Raw genomic sequence first — 17,943 nt, forward strand, 5'->3', positions numbered from 1 at the left:
CTTCTGAAAGTGCTGGAGGTTTAATAAATTTCTAACTTTTACAGGCTTATAACACAGATATATTAGAAAGTTTTTTTTCTGGAACTAAATCAATAAACTGTATTTTGTGACTTCTGGAATAATAGTTGCTTGTAAGAGGAAATAAAACATAGGGTAGAAATACTGCCATCTACTGTTTACTGTATGAACTTCAAATAGTTCAGCTACCCCTTCAACACAAAGGGACACATAGGATGTTATATGGAAAAAATGTCAGGGAGCAGCAAAAATCATAATCTTAATTGACATCATGAACCTTGATTTGATGCCTATAATTATATCACAGTGCTTGGGTTACCAGATATGGTGGATATTCCCCTTCTAGAGTTTCTGACCCATGCCCCACATGTCTGGCACTGGTGATAAGACCACACTCTCTTCTGTTCCTCATGTTTGCTGCCAGGTTGTCTCCTCTGACTTTTCCTTCTCCTTCACCCAATTCCATTCTCAAATTAACTCCTATCATGTCACTTCCACCTTTTAAGTATTGCAAAGATTTCATACCATTGATACAAATTCATACTGTACCAAAACTGTATCCACTCTCATTCTCCAGTCATGACTACTGTGACCTCTGCCTATTTGGCCTCCCACTCACCAATTTATCCTAACTGCAATATATTCCCAATTGTAGCACTCCTATGTATCCTTGTATATTGCTTGATTGCCAACCTAGGATACCATTCTTAGATGGCTACTGAAAATGCACAGGAGCGGAAGGTCAAACATGAAGGTTCAACATTCGTATTGGCCTACATAGTACACATCCATGTGTCAGCGGGCTCTGTGTGTTTGACAACAGTGCCACAACCAATGGAGTTTAGAGTGTGTGCTGCTTTCTCTCTCAACTTGTGGGTGGCAATCTCTTCCCTTGTATTATGCCCCCTGTGCACGAGTACCCAGGGGCAAATGCCACTTACTGCTCTCCATTGCTTTTCTGCTGCGCATAACCCAACTTAGGCCAAGCACTTTCTATCACTATGGCTAAACCAAGGAATTTCACTTGCCATTTGCTGGAGTATTGTAATTCCATAGTTGCAATATCTTGAAACATTCAAATGATATAGGAGAGGGAGCAAATCTTATAGTCACCTAGTAACACATTTGCTGTTTATTGAGAAATTGTATAAGCCCTCTCTTATGCCTAATGAAGCAAAGCACCAGCCAAGCCTCCTATAGTGATCACCTGCAGCTCCCCTCCGGGACACCTCCCAAAAGGGCAGAATATAAAGCTGACAAGTACACATAAATATGAGATATTATTTATGTGTACTTTTCATCAAGAATTCTCGAACAGTCACATCTAACAGAACAAGCAAGCACGCCACACCCAAAGCAAAATCAGATGTGTTTTGTATTGAAAATAGCTGCAACATTGAAAAGTGATGAATAGAAAAATCAACCCATGGCCTTATGTGACTAAAAGCTGGCTTTCCAATTTAGAAACCTCTTCACCAAATAAACTTTGACCGATTCCTGTGTGTAAGACTCTCAGCACAGATACCTTTAATTCAAAACCAGCACACTCACAAAGGTTTAGTTCTGGAACATGGTAGGTTAATGGAATTCACCATAGAGATTGTGTACTTAGCTGTATAGATCATTTACTGTAACTGTCCATACAACAAAGCAACTTTCCTCCAACGATCCAACTGACCAACTATCCCACTTGTCTGTACTAACACTGCCCCACACACCTAACCAACTAACCCGACCATGCTCCAGCCAACTTTTTCCTTGGACGAGCCAACTTCTCTCCAACTTGTGATGTCACAGAAGTAGGCGCACACTGTCTGTATGTTATGATTTTTTTTTTTCAAAGTAAAAAACAAAAACTTTTGCATGTGTAAGAAAAACTGGGCTATTTTTATTTCAAATATTTTACAGTAAACTACAGTTCCCAGTATGGTCAGACTGCAAAGAACCACAAGTGCATGCTTGCCCTTGTACCTGTAGTGTGTGTGTATAGATATATGTATATAGGGGGTTATTCAGAGTTGATCACTGGGATGCTAACTTTGCTGTCCTGCATTCAGATAGTTGCCACCCCCAGGGGGTTTGTAAATTCGCTGTGTAAGTGTGCGATCCCATGTGTACACCAAGCTGCATAAATCCACTGTGTGCAGTCTCTGCGCAGCCCAGGACTTACTCCTACAGTGCAATAGAATCAGACTGATTGGGGCCAGAGCTGACGTCAGACACCCTCCCTGAAAACGCTTGGGAACGCCTGTGTTTTTCCGGACACTCCCAGTAAACGGTCAGTTGGCACCCACAAACGGCCTCTTCCTGTCAATCACCATGCGAACGCCTGTGCGATCAGAATTTTCGCACCATACTGTCGCTGACCATCGATGCCCTGTGTTGTTGTCCGACGCAGAAGAAAAACGATTTACAGAAGACTCTTGTGTGGGTGCACTCTTATTTTGATTTGTTTATATGAAGATATTAAAACATAACTTTTATTATCTAATTACTTAAGAAAAAATCCACACTTGTATAGTCCACCACAATTAATCAATAAAATATATTAGTACATACATGTGACTCAGCCCGCCAGCATCTCTAGGAGATGCCATATACAATTGAAGTGGCTGATTAAACTAGAAAGATTAGAGCGAGTATAGGCAAAAGCCAATCAATTTGAAAATTTGGAAATGTTCTGGTTAGTCTATGCTGATAGACTTTAGGAGGGATGTAGACACTAGAGATGAGCGGGTTCGGTTCCTCGGAATCCGAACCCGCCCGAACTTCATGTTTTTTTACACGGGTCCGAGCGACTCGGATCTTCCCGCCTTGCTCGGTTAACCCGAGCGCGCCCGAACGTCATCATCACGCTGTCGGATTCTCGCGAGGCTCGGATTCTATCGCGAGACTCGGATTCTATATAAGGAGCCGCGCGTCGCCGCCATTTTTCACACGTGCATTGAGATTCATAGGGAGAGGTCGTGTCTGGCGTCCTCTCCGTTTATAGAGATTCGAGAAGAGAGTGAGACAGAGAGAGACACAGTAGTAATTTGGGGAGCATTAGGAGGAGTACTACTACTACTAGTACTTGCTGAAGTGATAGAGAGAGATAGTGTGACTGTATTATCTGACTTGTGGGGGAGACACTGACAGTGGGGAGCAGTTAGAGTCTGAGAGCAGGACTCAGGACTCAGGAGTACATATAACGTACAGTGCACACTTTTGCTGCCAGAGTGCCAGCCACACTGCCATTGTTTGTGACCACACTGACCACCAGTATAATATATATTGTGATTGTCTGCTTAGGACTCAGGGGTACTACTTCCAAGTTGCTGATAGTGTGACCAGTGACCTGACCACCAGTTTAATAAATCACCACCAGTTTATGAGTTTAATATATATTATATATATATATAATTGTATATAATATATATATAATATTGTATACCACCTAGCACCTACCCGTGTTTTTTTCTTTTTCTTTCTTCTTTATACATACTACTATAGTAGCTTACTGTAGCAGTCTGCGGTGCTGCTGAGCTGACAGTGTCCAGCAGGTCCGTCATCAGTCATTACATAATAAATATATAATATATACCTGTCCGGCTGCAGTACTAGTGATATTATATATACATATATATTGATTTCATCTCACTATCATCCAGTCTATATTAGCAGCAGACACAGTACGTTAGTCCACGGCTGTAGCTACCTCTGTGTCGGCACTCGGCAGTCCATCCATAATTGTATACCACCTACCCGTGGTTGTTGTTTTTTTCTTTCTTCTTTATACATACTACTATAGTAGCTTACTGTAGCAGTCTGCGGTGCTGCTGAGCTGACAGTGTCCAGCAGGTCCGTCATCAGTCATTACATAATAAATATATAATATATACCTGTCCGGCTGCAGTACTAGTGATATTATATATACATATATATTGATTTCATCTCATTATCATCCAGTCTATATTATCAGCAGACACAGTACGTTAGTCCACGGCTGTAGCTACCTCTGTGTCGGCACTCGGCAGTCCATCCATAATTGTATACCACCTACCCGTGGTTGTTGTTTTTTTTCTTTCTTCTTTATACATACTACTATAGTAGCTTACTGTAGCAGTCTGCGGTGCTGCTGAGCTGACAGTGTCCAGCAGGTCCGTCATCAGTCATTACATAATAAATATATAATATATACCTGTCCGGCTGCAGTACTAGTGATATTATATATACATATATATTGATTTCATCTCATTATCATCCAGTCTATATTAGCAGCAGACACAGTACGTTAGTCCACGGCTGTAGCTACCTCTGTGTCGGCACTCGGCAGTCCATCCATAATTGTATACCACCTACCCGTGGTTGTTGTTTTTTTCTTTCTTCTTTATACATACTACTATAGTAGCTTACTGTAGCAGTCTGCGGTGCTGCTGAGCTGACAGTGTCCAGCAGGTCCGTCATCAGTCATTACATAATAAATATATAATATATACCTGTCCGGCTGCAGTACTAGTGATATTATATATACATATATATTGATTTCATCTCATTATCATCCAGTCTATATTAGCAGCAGACACAGTACGGTAGTCCACGGCTGTAGCTACCTCTGTGTCGGCACTCGGCAGTCCATCCATAATTGTATACCACCTACCCGTGGTTGTTGTTTTTTTCTTTCTTCTTTATACATACTACTATAGTAGCTTACTGTAGCAGTCTGCGGTGCTGCTGAGCTGACAGTGTCCAGCAGGTCCGTCATCAGTCATTGCATAATAAATATATAATATATACCTGTCCGGCTGCAGTACTAGTGATATTATATATACATATATATTGATTTCATCTCATTATCATCCAGTCTATATTAGCAGCAGACACAGTACGGTAGTCCACGGCTGTAGCTACCTCTGTGTCGGCACTCGGCAGTCCATCCATAATTGTATACCACCTACCCGTGGTTGTTGTTTTTTTCTTTCTTCTTTATACATACTACTATAGTAGCTTACTGTAGCAGTCTGCGGTGCTGCTGAGCTGACAGTGTCCAGCAGGTCTGTCATCAGTCATTACATAATAAATATATAATATATACCTGTCCGGCTGCAGTACTAGTGATATTATATATACATATATATTGATTTCATCTCATTATCATCCAGTCTATATTAGCAGCAGACACAGTACGGTAGTCCACGGCTGTAGCTACCTCTGTGTCGGCACTCGGCAGTCCATCCATAATTGTATACCACCTACCCGTGGTTGTTGTTTTTTTCTTTCTTCTTTATACATACTACTATAGTAGCTTACTGTAGCAGTCTGCGGTGCTGCTGAGCTGACAGTGTCCAGCAGGTCCGTCATCAGTCATTGCATAATAAATATATAATATATACCTGTCCGGCTGCAGTACTAGTGATATTATATATACATATATATTGATTTCATCTCATTATCATCCAGTCTATATTAGCAGCAGACACAGTACGGTAGTCCACGGCTGTAGCTACCTCTGTGTCGGCACTCGGCAGTCCATCCATAAGTATACTAGTATCCATCCATCTCCATTGTTTACCTGAGGTGCCTTTTAGTTGTCCCTATTAAAATATGGAGAACAAAAATGTTGAGGTTCCAAAATTAGGGAAAGATCAAGATCCACTTCCACCTCGTGCTGAAGCTGCTGCCACTAGTCATGGCCGAGACGATGAAATGCCAGCAACGTCGTCTGCCAAGGCCGATGCCCAATGTCATAGTACAGAGCATGTAAAATCCAAAACACCAAATATCAGTAAAAAAAGGACTCCAAAACCTAAAATAAAATTGTCGGAGGAGAAGCGTAAACTTGCCAATATGCCATTTACCACACGGAGTGGCAAGGAACGGCTGAGGCCCTGGCCTATGTTCATGGCTAGTGGTTCAGCTTCACAAGAGGATGGAAGCACTCAGCCTCTCGCTAGAAAAATGAAAAGACTCAAGCTGGCAAAAGCACCGCAAAGAACTGTGCGTTCTTCGAAATCCCAAATCCACAAGGAGAGTCCAATTGTGTCGGTTGCGATGCCTGACCTTCCCAACACTGGACGTGAAGAGCATGCGCCTTCCACCATTTGCACGCCCCCTGCAAGTGCTGGAAGGAGCACCCGCAGTCCAGTTCCTGATAGTCAGATTGAAGATGTCAGTGTTGAAGTACACCAGGATGAGGAGGATATGGGTGTTGCTGGCGCTGGGGAGGAAATTGACCAGGAGGATTCTGATGGTGAGGTGGTTTGTTTAAGTCAGGCACCCGGGGAGACACCTGTTGTCCGTGGGAGGAATATGGCCATTGACATGCCTGGTGAAAATACCAAAAAAATCAGCTCTTCGGTGTGGAAGTATTTCAACAGAAATGCGGACAACAGGTGTCAAGCCGTGTGTTGCCTTTGTCAAGCTGTAATAAGTAGGGGTAAGGACGTTAACCACCTCGGAACATCCTCCCTTATACGTCACCTGCAGCGCATTCATAATAAGTCAGTGACAAGTTCAAAAACTTTGGGTGACAGCGGAAGCAGTCCACTGACCAGTAAATCCCTTCCTCTTGTAACCAAGCTCACGCAAACCACCCCACCAACTCCCTCAGTGTCAATTTCCTCCTTACCCAGGAATGCCAATAGTCCTGCAGGCCATGTCACTGGCAATTCTGACGAGTCCTCTCCTGCCTGGGATTCCTCCGATGCATCCTTGAGTGTAATGCCTACTGCTGCTGGCGCTGCTGTTGTTGCTGCTGGGAGTCGATCGTCATCCCAGAGGGGAAGTCGTAAGCCCACTTGTACTACTTCCAGTAAGCAATTGACTGTCCAACAGTCCTTTGCGTGGAAGATGAAATATCACAGCAGTCATCCTGCTGCAAAGCGGATAACTGAGGCCTTGACAACTATGTTGGTGTTAGACGTGCGTCCGGTATCCGCCGTTAGTTCACAGGGAACTAGACAATTTATTGAGGCAGTGTGCCCCCGTTACCAAATACCATCTAGGTTCCACTTCTCTAGGCAGGCGATACCGAGAATGTACACGGACGTCAGAAAAAGACTCACCAGTGTCCTAAAAAATGCAGTTGTACCCAATGTCCACTTAACCACGGACATGTGGACAAGTGGAGCAGGGCAGGGTCAGGACTATATGACTGTGACAGCCCACTGGGTAGATGTATGGACTCCCGCCGCAAGAACAGCAGCGGCGGCACCAGTAGCAGCATCTCGCAAACGCCAACTCTTTCCTAGGCAGGCTACGCTTTGTATCACCGCTTTCCAGAATACGCACACAGCTGAAAACCTCTTACGGCAACTGAGGAAGATCATCGCGGAATGGCTTACCCCAATTGGACTCTCCTGTGGATTTGTGGCATCGGACAACGCCAGCAATATTGTGTGTGCATTAAATATGGGCAAATTCCAGCACGTCCCATGTTTTGCACATACCTTGAATTTGGTGGTGCAGAATTTTAAAAAAAACGACAGGGGCGTGCAAGAGATGCTGTCGGTGGCCAGAAGAATTGCGGGACACTTTCGGCGTACAGGCACCACGTACAGAAGACTGGAGCACCACCAAAAACAACTGAACCTGCCCTGCCATCATCTGAAGCAAGAAGTGGTAACGAGGTGGAATTCAACCCTCTATATGCTTCAGAGGTTGGAGGAGCAGCAAAAGGCCATTCAAGCCTATACAATTCAGCACGATATAGGAGGTGGAATGCACCTGTCTCAAGCGCAGTGGAGAATGATTTCAACGTTGTGCAAGGTTCTGATGCCCTTTGAACTTGCCACACGTGAAGTCAGTTCAGACACTGCCAGCCTGAGTCAGGTCATTCCCCTCATCAGGCTTTTGCAGAAGAAGCTGGAGACATTGAAGGAGGAGCTAACACAGAGCGATTCCGCTAGGCATGTGGGACTTGTGGATGGAGCCCTTAATTCGCTTAACAAGGATTCACGGGTGGTCAATCTGTTGAAATCAGAGCACTACATTTTGGCCACCATGCTCGATCCTAGATTTAAAGCCTACCTTGGATCTCTCTTTCTGGCAGACACAAGTCTGCTGGGGTTCAAAGACCTGCTGGTGAGAAAATTGTCAAGTCAAGCGGAACGCGACCTGTCAACATCTCCTCCTTCACATTCTCCCGCAACTGGGGGTGCGAGGAAAAGGCTCAGAATTCCGAGCCCACCCGCTGGCGGTGATGCAGGGCAGTCTGGAGCGACTGCTGATGCTGACATCTGGTCCGGACTGAAGGACCTGACAACGATTACGGACATGTCGTCTACTGTCACTGCATATGATTCTCTCACCATTGAAAGAATGGTGGAGGATTATATGAGTGACCGCATCCAAGTAGGCACGTCACACAGTCCGTACTTATACTGGCAGGAAAAAGAGGCAATTTGGAGGCCCTTGCACAAACTGGCTTTATTCTACCTAAATTGCCCTCCCACAAGTGTGTACTCCGAAAGAGTGTTTAGTGCCGCCGCTCACCTTGTCAGCAATCGGCGTACGAGGTTACATCCAGAAAATGTGGAGAAGATGATGTTCATTAAAATGAATTATAATCAATTCCTCCGTGGAGACATTGACCAGCAGCAATTGCCTCCACAAAGTACACAGGGAGCTGAGATGGTGGATTCCAGTGGGGACGAATTGATAATCTGTGAGGAGGGGGATGTACACGGTGATATATCGGAGGATGATGATGAGGTGGACTTCTTGCCTCTGTAGAGCCAGTTTGTGCAAGGAGAGATTAATTGCTTCTTTTTAGGTGGGGGTCCAAACCAACCCGTCATTTCAGTCACAGTCGTGTGGCAGACCCTGTCACTGAAATGATGGGTTGGTTAAAGTGTGCATGTCCTGTTTATACAACATAAGGGTGGGTGGGAGGGCCCAAGGACTATTCCATCTTGCACCTCTTTTTTCTTTCATTTTTATTTGCGTCATGTGCTGTTTGGGGAGTGTTTTTTGGAAGGGCCATCCTGCGTGACACTGCAATGCCACTCCTAGATGGGCCCGGTGTTTGTGTCGGCCACTAGGGTCGCTAAGCTTAGTCACACAGCTACCTCATTGCGCCTCTTTTTTTCTTTGCGTCATGTGCTGTTTGGGGAGGGTTTTTTGGAAGGGACATCCTGCGTGAGACACTGCAGTGCCACTCCTAGATGGGCCCGGTGTTTGTGTCGGCCACTAGGGTCGCTAAGCTTAGTCACACAGCTACCTCATTGCGCCTCTTTTTTTCTTTGCGTCATGTGCTGTTTGGGGAGGGTTTTTTGGAAGGGCCATCCTGCGTGACACTGCAGTGCCACTCCTAGATGGGCCCGGTGTTTGTGTCGGCCACTAGGGTCGCTTATCTTACTCACACAGCTACCTCATTGCGCCTCTTTTTTTCTTTGCGTCATGTGCTGTTTGGGGAGGTTTTTTTGGAAGGGACATCCTGCGTGACACTGCAGTGCCACTCCTAGATGGGCCAGGTGTTTGTGTCGGCCACTAGGGTCGCTTAGCTTACTCACACAGCTACCTCATTGCGCCTCTTTTTTTCTTCTTTGCGTCATGTGCTGTTTGGGGAGTGTTTTTTGGAAGGGCCATCCTGCGTGACACTGCAGTGCCACTCCTAGATGGGCCCGGTGTTTGTGTCGGCCACTAGGGTCGCTAAGCTTAGTCACACAGCTACCTCATTGCGCCTCTTTTTTTCTTTGCGTCATGTGCTGTTTGGGTAGGGTTTTTTGGAAGGGACATCCTGCGTGAGACACTGCAGTGCCACTCCTAGATGGGCCCGGTGTTTGTGTCGGCCACTAGGGTCGCTTATCTTACTCACACAGCTACCTCATTGCGCCTCTTTTTTTCTTTGCGTCATGTGCTGTTTGGGGAGGGTTTTTTGGAAGGGACATCCTGCGTGACACTGCAGTGCCACTCCTAGATGGGCCAGGTGTTTGTGTCGGCCACTAGGGTCGCTAAGCTTAGTCACACAGCTACCTCATTGCGCCTCTTTTTTTCTTTGCGTCATGTGCTGTTTGGGGAGGGTTTTTTGGAAGGGACATCCTGCGTGAGACACTGCAGTGCCACTCCTAGATGGGCCCGGTGTTTGTGTCGGCCACTAGGGTCGCTAAGCTTAGTCACACAGCTACCTCATTGCGCCTCTTTTTTTCTTTGCGTCATGTGCTGTTTGGGGAGGGTTTTTTGGAAGGGACATCCTGCGTGACACTGCAGTGCCACTCCTAGATGGGCCCGGTGTTTGTGTCGGCCACTAGGGTCGCTTATCTTACTCACACAGCTACCTCATTGCGCCTCTTTTTTTCTTTGCGTCATGTGCTGTTTGGGGAGGTTTTTTTGGAAGGGACATCCTGCGTGAGACACTGCAGTGCCACTCCTAGATGGGCCCGGTGTTTGTGTCGGCCACTAGGGTCGCTTATCTTACTCACACAGCTACCTCATTGCGCCTCTTTTTTTCTTTGCGTCATGTGCTGTTTGGGGAGGGTTTTTTGGAAGGGACATCCTGCGTGAGACACTGCAGTGCCACTCCTAGATGGGCCCGGTGTTTGTGTCGGCCACTAGGGTCGCTTATCTTACTCACACAGCTACCTCATTGCGCCTCTTTTTTTCTTTGCGTCATGTGCTGTTTGGGGAGGGTTTTTTGGAAGGGACATCCTGCGTGACACTGCAGTGCCACTCCTAGATGGGCCAGGTGTTTGTGTCGGCCACTAGGGTCGCTTAGCTTACTCACACAGCTACCTCATTGCGCCTCTTTTTTTCTTTGCGTCATGTGCTGTTTGGGGAGGGTTTTTTGGAAGGGACATCCTGCGTGAGACACTGCAGTGCCACTCCTAGATGGGCCCGGTGTTTGTGTCGGCCACTAGGGTCGCTAAGCTTAGTCACACAGCTACCTCATTGCGCCTCTTTTTTTCTTTGCGTCATGTGCTGTTTGGGGAGGGTTTTTTGGAAGGGACATCCTGCGTGACACTGCAGTGCCACTCCTAGATGGGCCCGGTGTTTGTGTCGGCCACTAGGGTCGCTTATCTTACTCACACAGCTACCTCATTGCGCCTCTTTTTTTCTTTGCGTCATGTGCTGTTTGGGGAGGTTTTTTTGGAAGGGACATCCTGCGTGAGACACTGCAGTGCCACTCCTAGATGGGCCCGGTGTTTGTGTCGGCCACTAGGGTCGCTTATCTTACTCACACAGCTACCTCATTGCGCCTCTTTTTTTCTTTGCGTCATGTGCTGTTTGGGGAGGGTTTTTTGGAAGGGACATCCTGCGTGAGACACTGCAGTGCCACTCCTAGATGGGCCCGGTGTTTGTGTCGGCCACTAGGGTCGCTTATCTTACTCACACAGCTACCTCATTGCGCCTCTTTTTTTCTTTGCGTCATGTGCTGTTTGGGGAGGGTTTTTTGGAAGGGACATCCTGCGTGACACTGCAGTGCCACTCCTAGATGGGCCAGGTGTTTGTGTCGGCCACTAGGGTCGCTTAGCTTACTCACACAGCTACCTCATTGCGCCTCTTTTTTTCTTCTTTGCGTCATGTGCTGTTTGGGGAGTGTTTTATGGAAGGGACATCCTGCGTGACACTGCAGTGCCACTCCTAGATGGGCCCGGTGTTTGTGTCGGCCACTAGGGTCGCTTAGCTTACTCACACAGCTACCTCATTGCGCCTCTTTTTTTCTTCTTTGCGTCATGTGCTGTTTGGGGAGTGTTTTTTGGAAGGGACATCCTGCGTGACACTGCAGTGCCACTCCTAGATGGGCCAGGTGTTTGTGTCGGCCACTAGGGTCGCTTAGCTTAGTCATCCAGCAACCTCGGTGCAAATTTTAGGACTAAAAATAATATTGTGAGGTGTGAGGTATTCAGAATAGACTGAAAATGAGTGGAAATTATGGTTTTTGAGGTTAATAATACTTTGGGATCAAAATGACCCCCAAATTCTATGATTTAAGCTGTTTTTTAGTGTTTTTTGAAAAAAACACCCGAATCCAAAACACACCCGAATCCGACAAAAAAAATTCGGTGAGGTTTTGCCAAAACGCGGTCGAACCCAAAACACGGCCGCGGAACCGAACCCAAAACCAAAACACAAAACCCGAAAAATTTCAAGTGCACATCTCTAGTAGACACTCTGGCTCTACACCCTAATCCTATCCAACCAGCACAAGCTCAGCTTGTGTTAATAAGACCTCCAGAGGTCAGTGAACTGGACTATTGTAAGGAGTATAGATCCTTGATTGTATTGACACTTGTCAGATCTGTAACATATCAAGGAAGACGGTACTTAGGAGGAGTATTCTGAGTCAAATATAAGAATGAGCAAAAGAAATGATTGAAGGAAAATGTGGTGATCCTGCTGTTGGTTTATAGTCGAGAAGGTCATGAATTACAACACCAGGTATTCTCTTAGGGTCCCCCTCACAGATACTGACCCAGCCCACCACCGTTTTGCTTCCAAGATCGGACGAGATCGGGCTCTGTCGGTGGGGTATGGTAGTAATTTCTTGGGCCTACTATAGCCAACATACCAATGAGAGTGCACCTAAGGAAGATTTGGGAGAGAGACAGAAAGGTGGCGGATCTGCTGTCTACTTTAGGCATAGGATAAATCTGTGGATCAAAGATGAGAGTCCGCAGATATGTTAGAGTGGAAAGACAAAGAGAAAAAGGTAAAGAAGAGGAGAAAAGGACTGAATAGGGACTGTGACGGGTGTCAGCATTGGTATCAAACCAGAATCCTGTCAAAAATGGAGTAGTTATGCGTAGGACAGAGTGACTGGCAATATTTAGATATATTTGGCAGTCACCCTAAATGCAGACAAACAAAGAAATGGTACACAGGCCCTGATGGGTACCGATTAGCTCACTTACTCTCACATATACTGCATCAAATCACTATGTATAACTTGCAGAAAGAGAATTAATAGAGCCAGTAGACCAACAGTATCCGTATATATTGATGGCTGACAAATGACTAAAGAAGATGACAATATGTTAGTCCCTGCCCAGATCCCTAGGTTAACCTAAATAGGTCTTAGTGGTACCCATGCAGGGCTGCAGATCTATGTTATCCAGCCTAATTGCGAAACATACTATGCATAGGTTAGAATAGTTCACAATCTTGGGTATGTTTAGCAATAACCCTCTTTTCAATACATCAAGTAAGGGGGGGGGGGGGGGGGGGGCAAACAGGCCCTAACAGGTGCTGATTAACCCAAATGCTTATACAATTGCCTGTCTTGAATCCCTATGCAGAGCTATTCAGAAAAAGGTTGTAAAAACCAGAAAACATAAAATGTCAAAGTGCCCTAGTGGCTGAAAAAATATATAATAATGTAGCTGAAAAAAATATATAACAGTCACTGCCCAGATCCCTGGACCACTCTAATTAGGGTCGAAAAATAGGTGTAAAAAGTGCAGGATTGCTGCGTTGGTATGTAAGGTCAGATGAATAAACAAAAGGTGTACCGGTCCCTGCCCAGGTCCCTGGGTCAGTCTCCGTATCACAGTAGCCAGAAAGTACTCCTTAGGTCCTTAGTTCATGCTGGAATAGTTCATGCTGGAATAGTTCATGCTGGAAAACGCGTTTCACCCGTCCTGCGGGCTTGTTCACTTCCAATGTTGTCCGACGCGTCTGCACGTTGCGCTGCATACGCATGCTCAGTTATGACCTGATGGCCTACTGTGCGAAAACGCACAGCAGCGATCAGGTCTGAATTACCCCCGTAGCCTTTGACATAAAGTATGGGCGGCACTCCACAGACATAAACATGCTCACACGCAGGGGAGTAGCCAGAACTTTGTGGGCCCCATAGCAACATTTGGAAGAGGCCCGGTCTCAATGCTTCTAGAGAGACACTTCTCTGCAGCAGTTGTTAATTTTATGCCCTATAATAGTGCCCCAGTTCATTTTCTGAACCATAGTAGAGCTTTATTTAATATTATGCCTCATAATAGTGCCCTAGTTTCTTTTATGAATCGTAGTAGTGCTTAAGTTCACCCTATGTCACATTGCAGAGCTGCCAGTACCCATTATGCCGCACAGTACCCCCAATTCACATTATGATATATAGTGCTCCCCGTTCATATTGTGCATCATTACAGTGCCCTGGCCCATATGATATAACATTAAAATGCCCTCCAGTTCATTTTATACCACACTACAGTGAGCAGGTCCAGGGGCATTCCTAGATATATTGCAGGCCCCAAGGAAAAAATTTGAAAGGACCTCTACGTACCACCCAATGGCAAAAAATGTATATAGGGGGTAATTCCAAGTTGATCGCAGCAGGAAATTTTTTAGCAGTTGGGCAAAACCATGTGCACTGCAGGGGGGGCAGATATAACATTTGCAGAGAGAGTTAGATTTGGGTGGGTTATTTTGTTTCTGTGCAGGGTAAATACTGGCTGCTTTATTTTTACACTGCAGTTTAGATTTCAGTTTGAACAAACCCCACCCAAATATAACTCTCTCTGCACATGTTACATCTGCCCCCCCTGCAGTACATATGGTTTTGCCCAATTGCTAACAAAGTTCCTGCTGCGATCAACTCAGAATTAGGCCCATAACACGTGTAACTTTGACAGGGAAGGTGGCCCCCTCTCAGCTCTGTACCCCATAGCAGCTGCACTCCCTGCACCTATGGTAGCTATGCCCTTGGTCAGACGCAGTATTGAAAGTCAATGCTTCAGATGCTTTAATGAGACATCTTTCATCAGAATGTATCAATAAAGGATCTGAAACATTGATTTTGTAGTGCTGTGTGCAAGCACGCTTAAGTGCTTGGAGTGCTGCCCATATGTACAGGAGTATGTTGGAATAATTGATTCCTGGGGGTACCCCGATATTATATATATATATATATATATATATATATAACTGTATATATATATATATATATATATATATATACACTGTATATATATATATATATATATATACTTTTGCATTCTGATTAAAAACGAAACACATAAATAATAAAACCTCCTTAAATGTTTGAGACATTAAAACATGCAGTACATAAAAGATTACATATTTTATGAGAAACCAGTTGCTACAAAAGCCTCTTTTGCACTTTCCTATCTATGCAAGTTTAGAGGTCTATTTACTAAGCCTTGGAGAGAGATAAAGTGGATGGAGATAAAGGGGGTAATTCCAAGTTGATCGCAGCAGGAGTTTCTGCTGCGATCAACTTGGAATTACCCCCAAAGTACCAGCCTTTCAGCTCCCAACTGTAACGTTACAGGCTGTGTTTGAAAAATGACAGGTTGCTACTTTCGGTGGGATGTAATGAGGTGCGAGTTTGTACAAATATTTGATTTTAGCGCTAAACTTGCACATTTTGCAAACTCGACCAATGCAATGGGGTGCGAAATCATGCAAACTCGCATGTTTCCTGCAATCTCAAAACTCGCAAAGGAAAAACTCGCATCCAGATGTTTTCTAATTGCAAACATACAACTCGAGCAATGTTAAAAAAAACATTACCTAAATCTCTCCAATAAACAGACCAGCTTCTGGCTGGAGAGTTTGAAGGAAGCAGCTTCTGTCTGTAAAAAAAGAAAACAGTTTAAAAAGAAAAAACAAATGTGCAGACCCCCCCCCCCCCCCCCAAAGCATAACCAGCCATTTGAGCTGGTCCTGACATATTCCAACAAACAGCACCATACTCTTGACCAGTACCGGTTCCAAGAATATGGGGGTGAAAGACATAAGGGTCACCCGTATTTTTTATACCAGCTCTGGGCTCCACTAGCCAGGGAGGTAATGCCGCAGCCAGTGGAACACGTTTATATTGGTCCCTGCAGACACATCATCGCCCCCCCCCCCCTTTTCCCCCCACACAGCTAGTCAGCCCTGGCTGGGGTTTCCCTGGGGGAGTGAGGACACCCCAATAAAGGGCTTCCCCTCTCCAGGCACCCAAGGGCTAGGGTTGAAGCCAAGGCTGTCCTCAGTACCTGTTGCCGTTGGATGCTGGGCTGATTGCCAATGTGTAAAATGAAGATTAAATATTGTCTTTTACCTGTGGAACTACAGGTTTCAGCAGGCCTCCTCCGCATGCTGGTACTTGGAGAACTGCAAGTACCAGCATGCTGGGCATTAAAGGGCCCACTAGTATCTGTAGTTCCACCTGTAAAAGAAATATTAAAATAAAGACAACACACACACACACACACACACACACACACACACACACACACACACACACACAGTCACAGTATATATTTAATTAAACATACATACACACTCACATATATTTACATACATCCCTCGTAGCCATTCACGTCCACTTCTCCTGTAGAAATCCATAGATTACCTGGAAAAAAATAAATAAATACCTAATATCCAGTGTAGACCGGTCTTCTTAGGTCCATGTAGGCATTCAGGGGTTAAAAAATAAAGCGCAAAAAAACAACAACAATCCACCAGATGTAAGGGGATCCATGTGTACACATGAATCCCCTTTTTCAAAATGACTTCCCCTGGAGACCAGCCAGTCAATCAGGGAGTGCCAAGTCATATCGCTCTCCTGATTGGCTGTGCAATTTTGGCCTGTCACTCAAGCAGAACCCATAGTCTATAATGGGTAAAAAAAGTCCCTATTTAAGTCTATGGTGGAAACCTGCAGTCTACCGCAGACTGCAGGGTTAACTGAGGTCACTCTTGTGGGTGACTTCAATTAACCTTGTGGCCTGCAGTAGACTGCATAGCATCAACACTTTAGAGACTATTTAGGAGAAAAATATAACAAATATTATTCCTGTTATTAAGCCAGCACTATAATACCACTGTCTAATGGGACTGCATTTCATCAATGGCCTTTTTTCCCATAGCTACCATATCATATTTTTGGAATATGAAAATGAACACAATTCTGTGCAATGTATAAGTCATCCCTGGATTGTGACAGGAGGGATAATGCCCTGTATGCCATTAGTGATCCTAAATATATAACATGGTGATGACTTATGGATTATGTGGCCATTGGTCACTACTGCTTGGGCTGCATAAACACTTATCTCTCGTGGGGTCTAGTCATAAAGAAAAGAAATGCCCTGTTTTGCGGAAAGAAGAGTTTTTCTCTGCTTTGGGCTATTCACAGAGCGGGTTACCATTGGGAAGTTCCTGACTTCCCCAGCGGCACCCTTACTCCGTGGCTGAATCGCCATCACCATACATTAATATGGTGAGTGTGATTCATGAAGGAATGGAAGCTCAGCCTTCCGCTTCTCCATGGAGTTCAGGTTTGCCATCTCAGGATGGTACAACCTGAACTGTGGTGCGGTAACCAGAGGCAGAACTCTGGGAGGCAAAAAAGTCATCTGCCGCCGGGCTCCTGCTCTGGAGGGGGCACCTCTCCTTCCATTCTGTGACACCATTGAATTAAGTTAATTGATAGCTGCTGCTATCTTCACTATATGAAGTTACTTCTCTGACAATTACACATAACTTCATATAGTTACAATTCTCATGCTTCCTGTATAGGAGAAAATAGCTCCACCAGTAAAGTGTCTGCTGTCAGTGTAACAGGTCATGTGTTCTAATCCTGGGTATTACACACACACACACACACACACACACACACACACACACACACACACACACACACACACACACACACACATACATACATATATTTATCTAAATATAGAGGGGGCAACTAGGATGAACTTGCCTCTGGGCAACTGGGACGAACTTACGCCACTGGCGGTAACTGCAGGGAAGCTCAACCCTGGCACACCAAATGAACCAGATATCTTCATAAATGCTCACGTACTGCTGAACAACAGTGGTGGAAATCATACTTGAAGGCAGACTTCCTCCAGTTCAAACTTATGCCCTTGTCCTTCAGTGTTGCCCTTTCCCTCACTAAACAGTCATACTTCAAGAATCTCATTTCCTCCCAGTCTTCCAACCCTCGATGCCTCTTTTCCACTGTCAACTCCCTCCTTTGCCCACTCCCAC

At 45.2% G+C, this 17,943-nt stretch overlaps 1 pseudogene; it reads right to left on the bottom strand.

Moving 5' to 3' along the window:
- Positions 1-12,360: 12,360 nt before the first annotated feature.
- Positions 12,361-12,479, bottom strand: LOC134912891 (5S ribosomal RNA; annotated as a pseudogene).
- Between the last annotated feature and the right edge of the window lie 5,464 nt (positions 12,480-17,943).

This window comes from Pseudophryne corroboree, chromosome 4 (assembly GCF_028390025.1).
Source record: "Pseudophryne corroboree isolate aPseCor3 chromosome 4, aPseCor3.hap2, whole genome shotgun sequence".
Classification (NCBI taxonomy): domain Eukaryota; kingdom Metazoa; phylum Chordata; class Amphibia; order Anura; family Myobatrachidae; genus Pseudophryne; species Pseudophryne corroboree.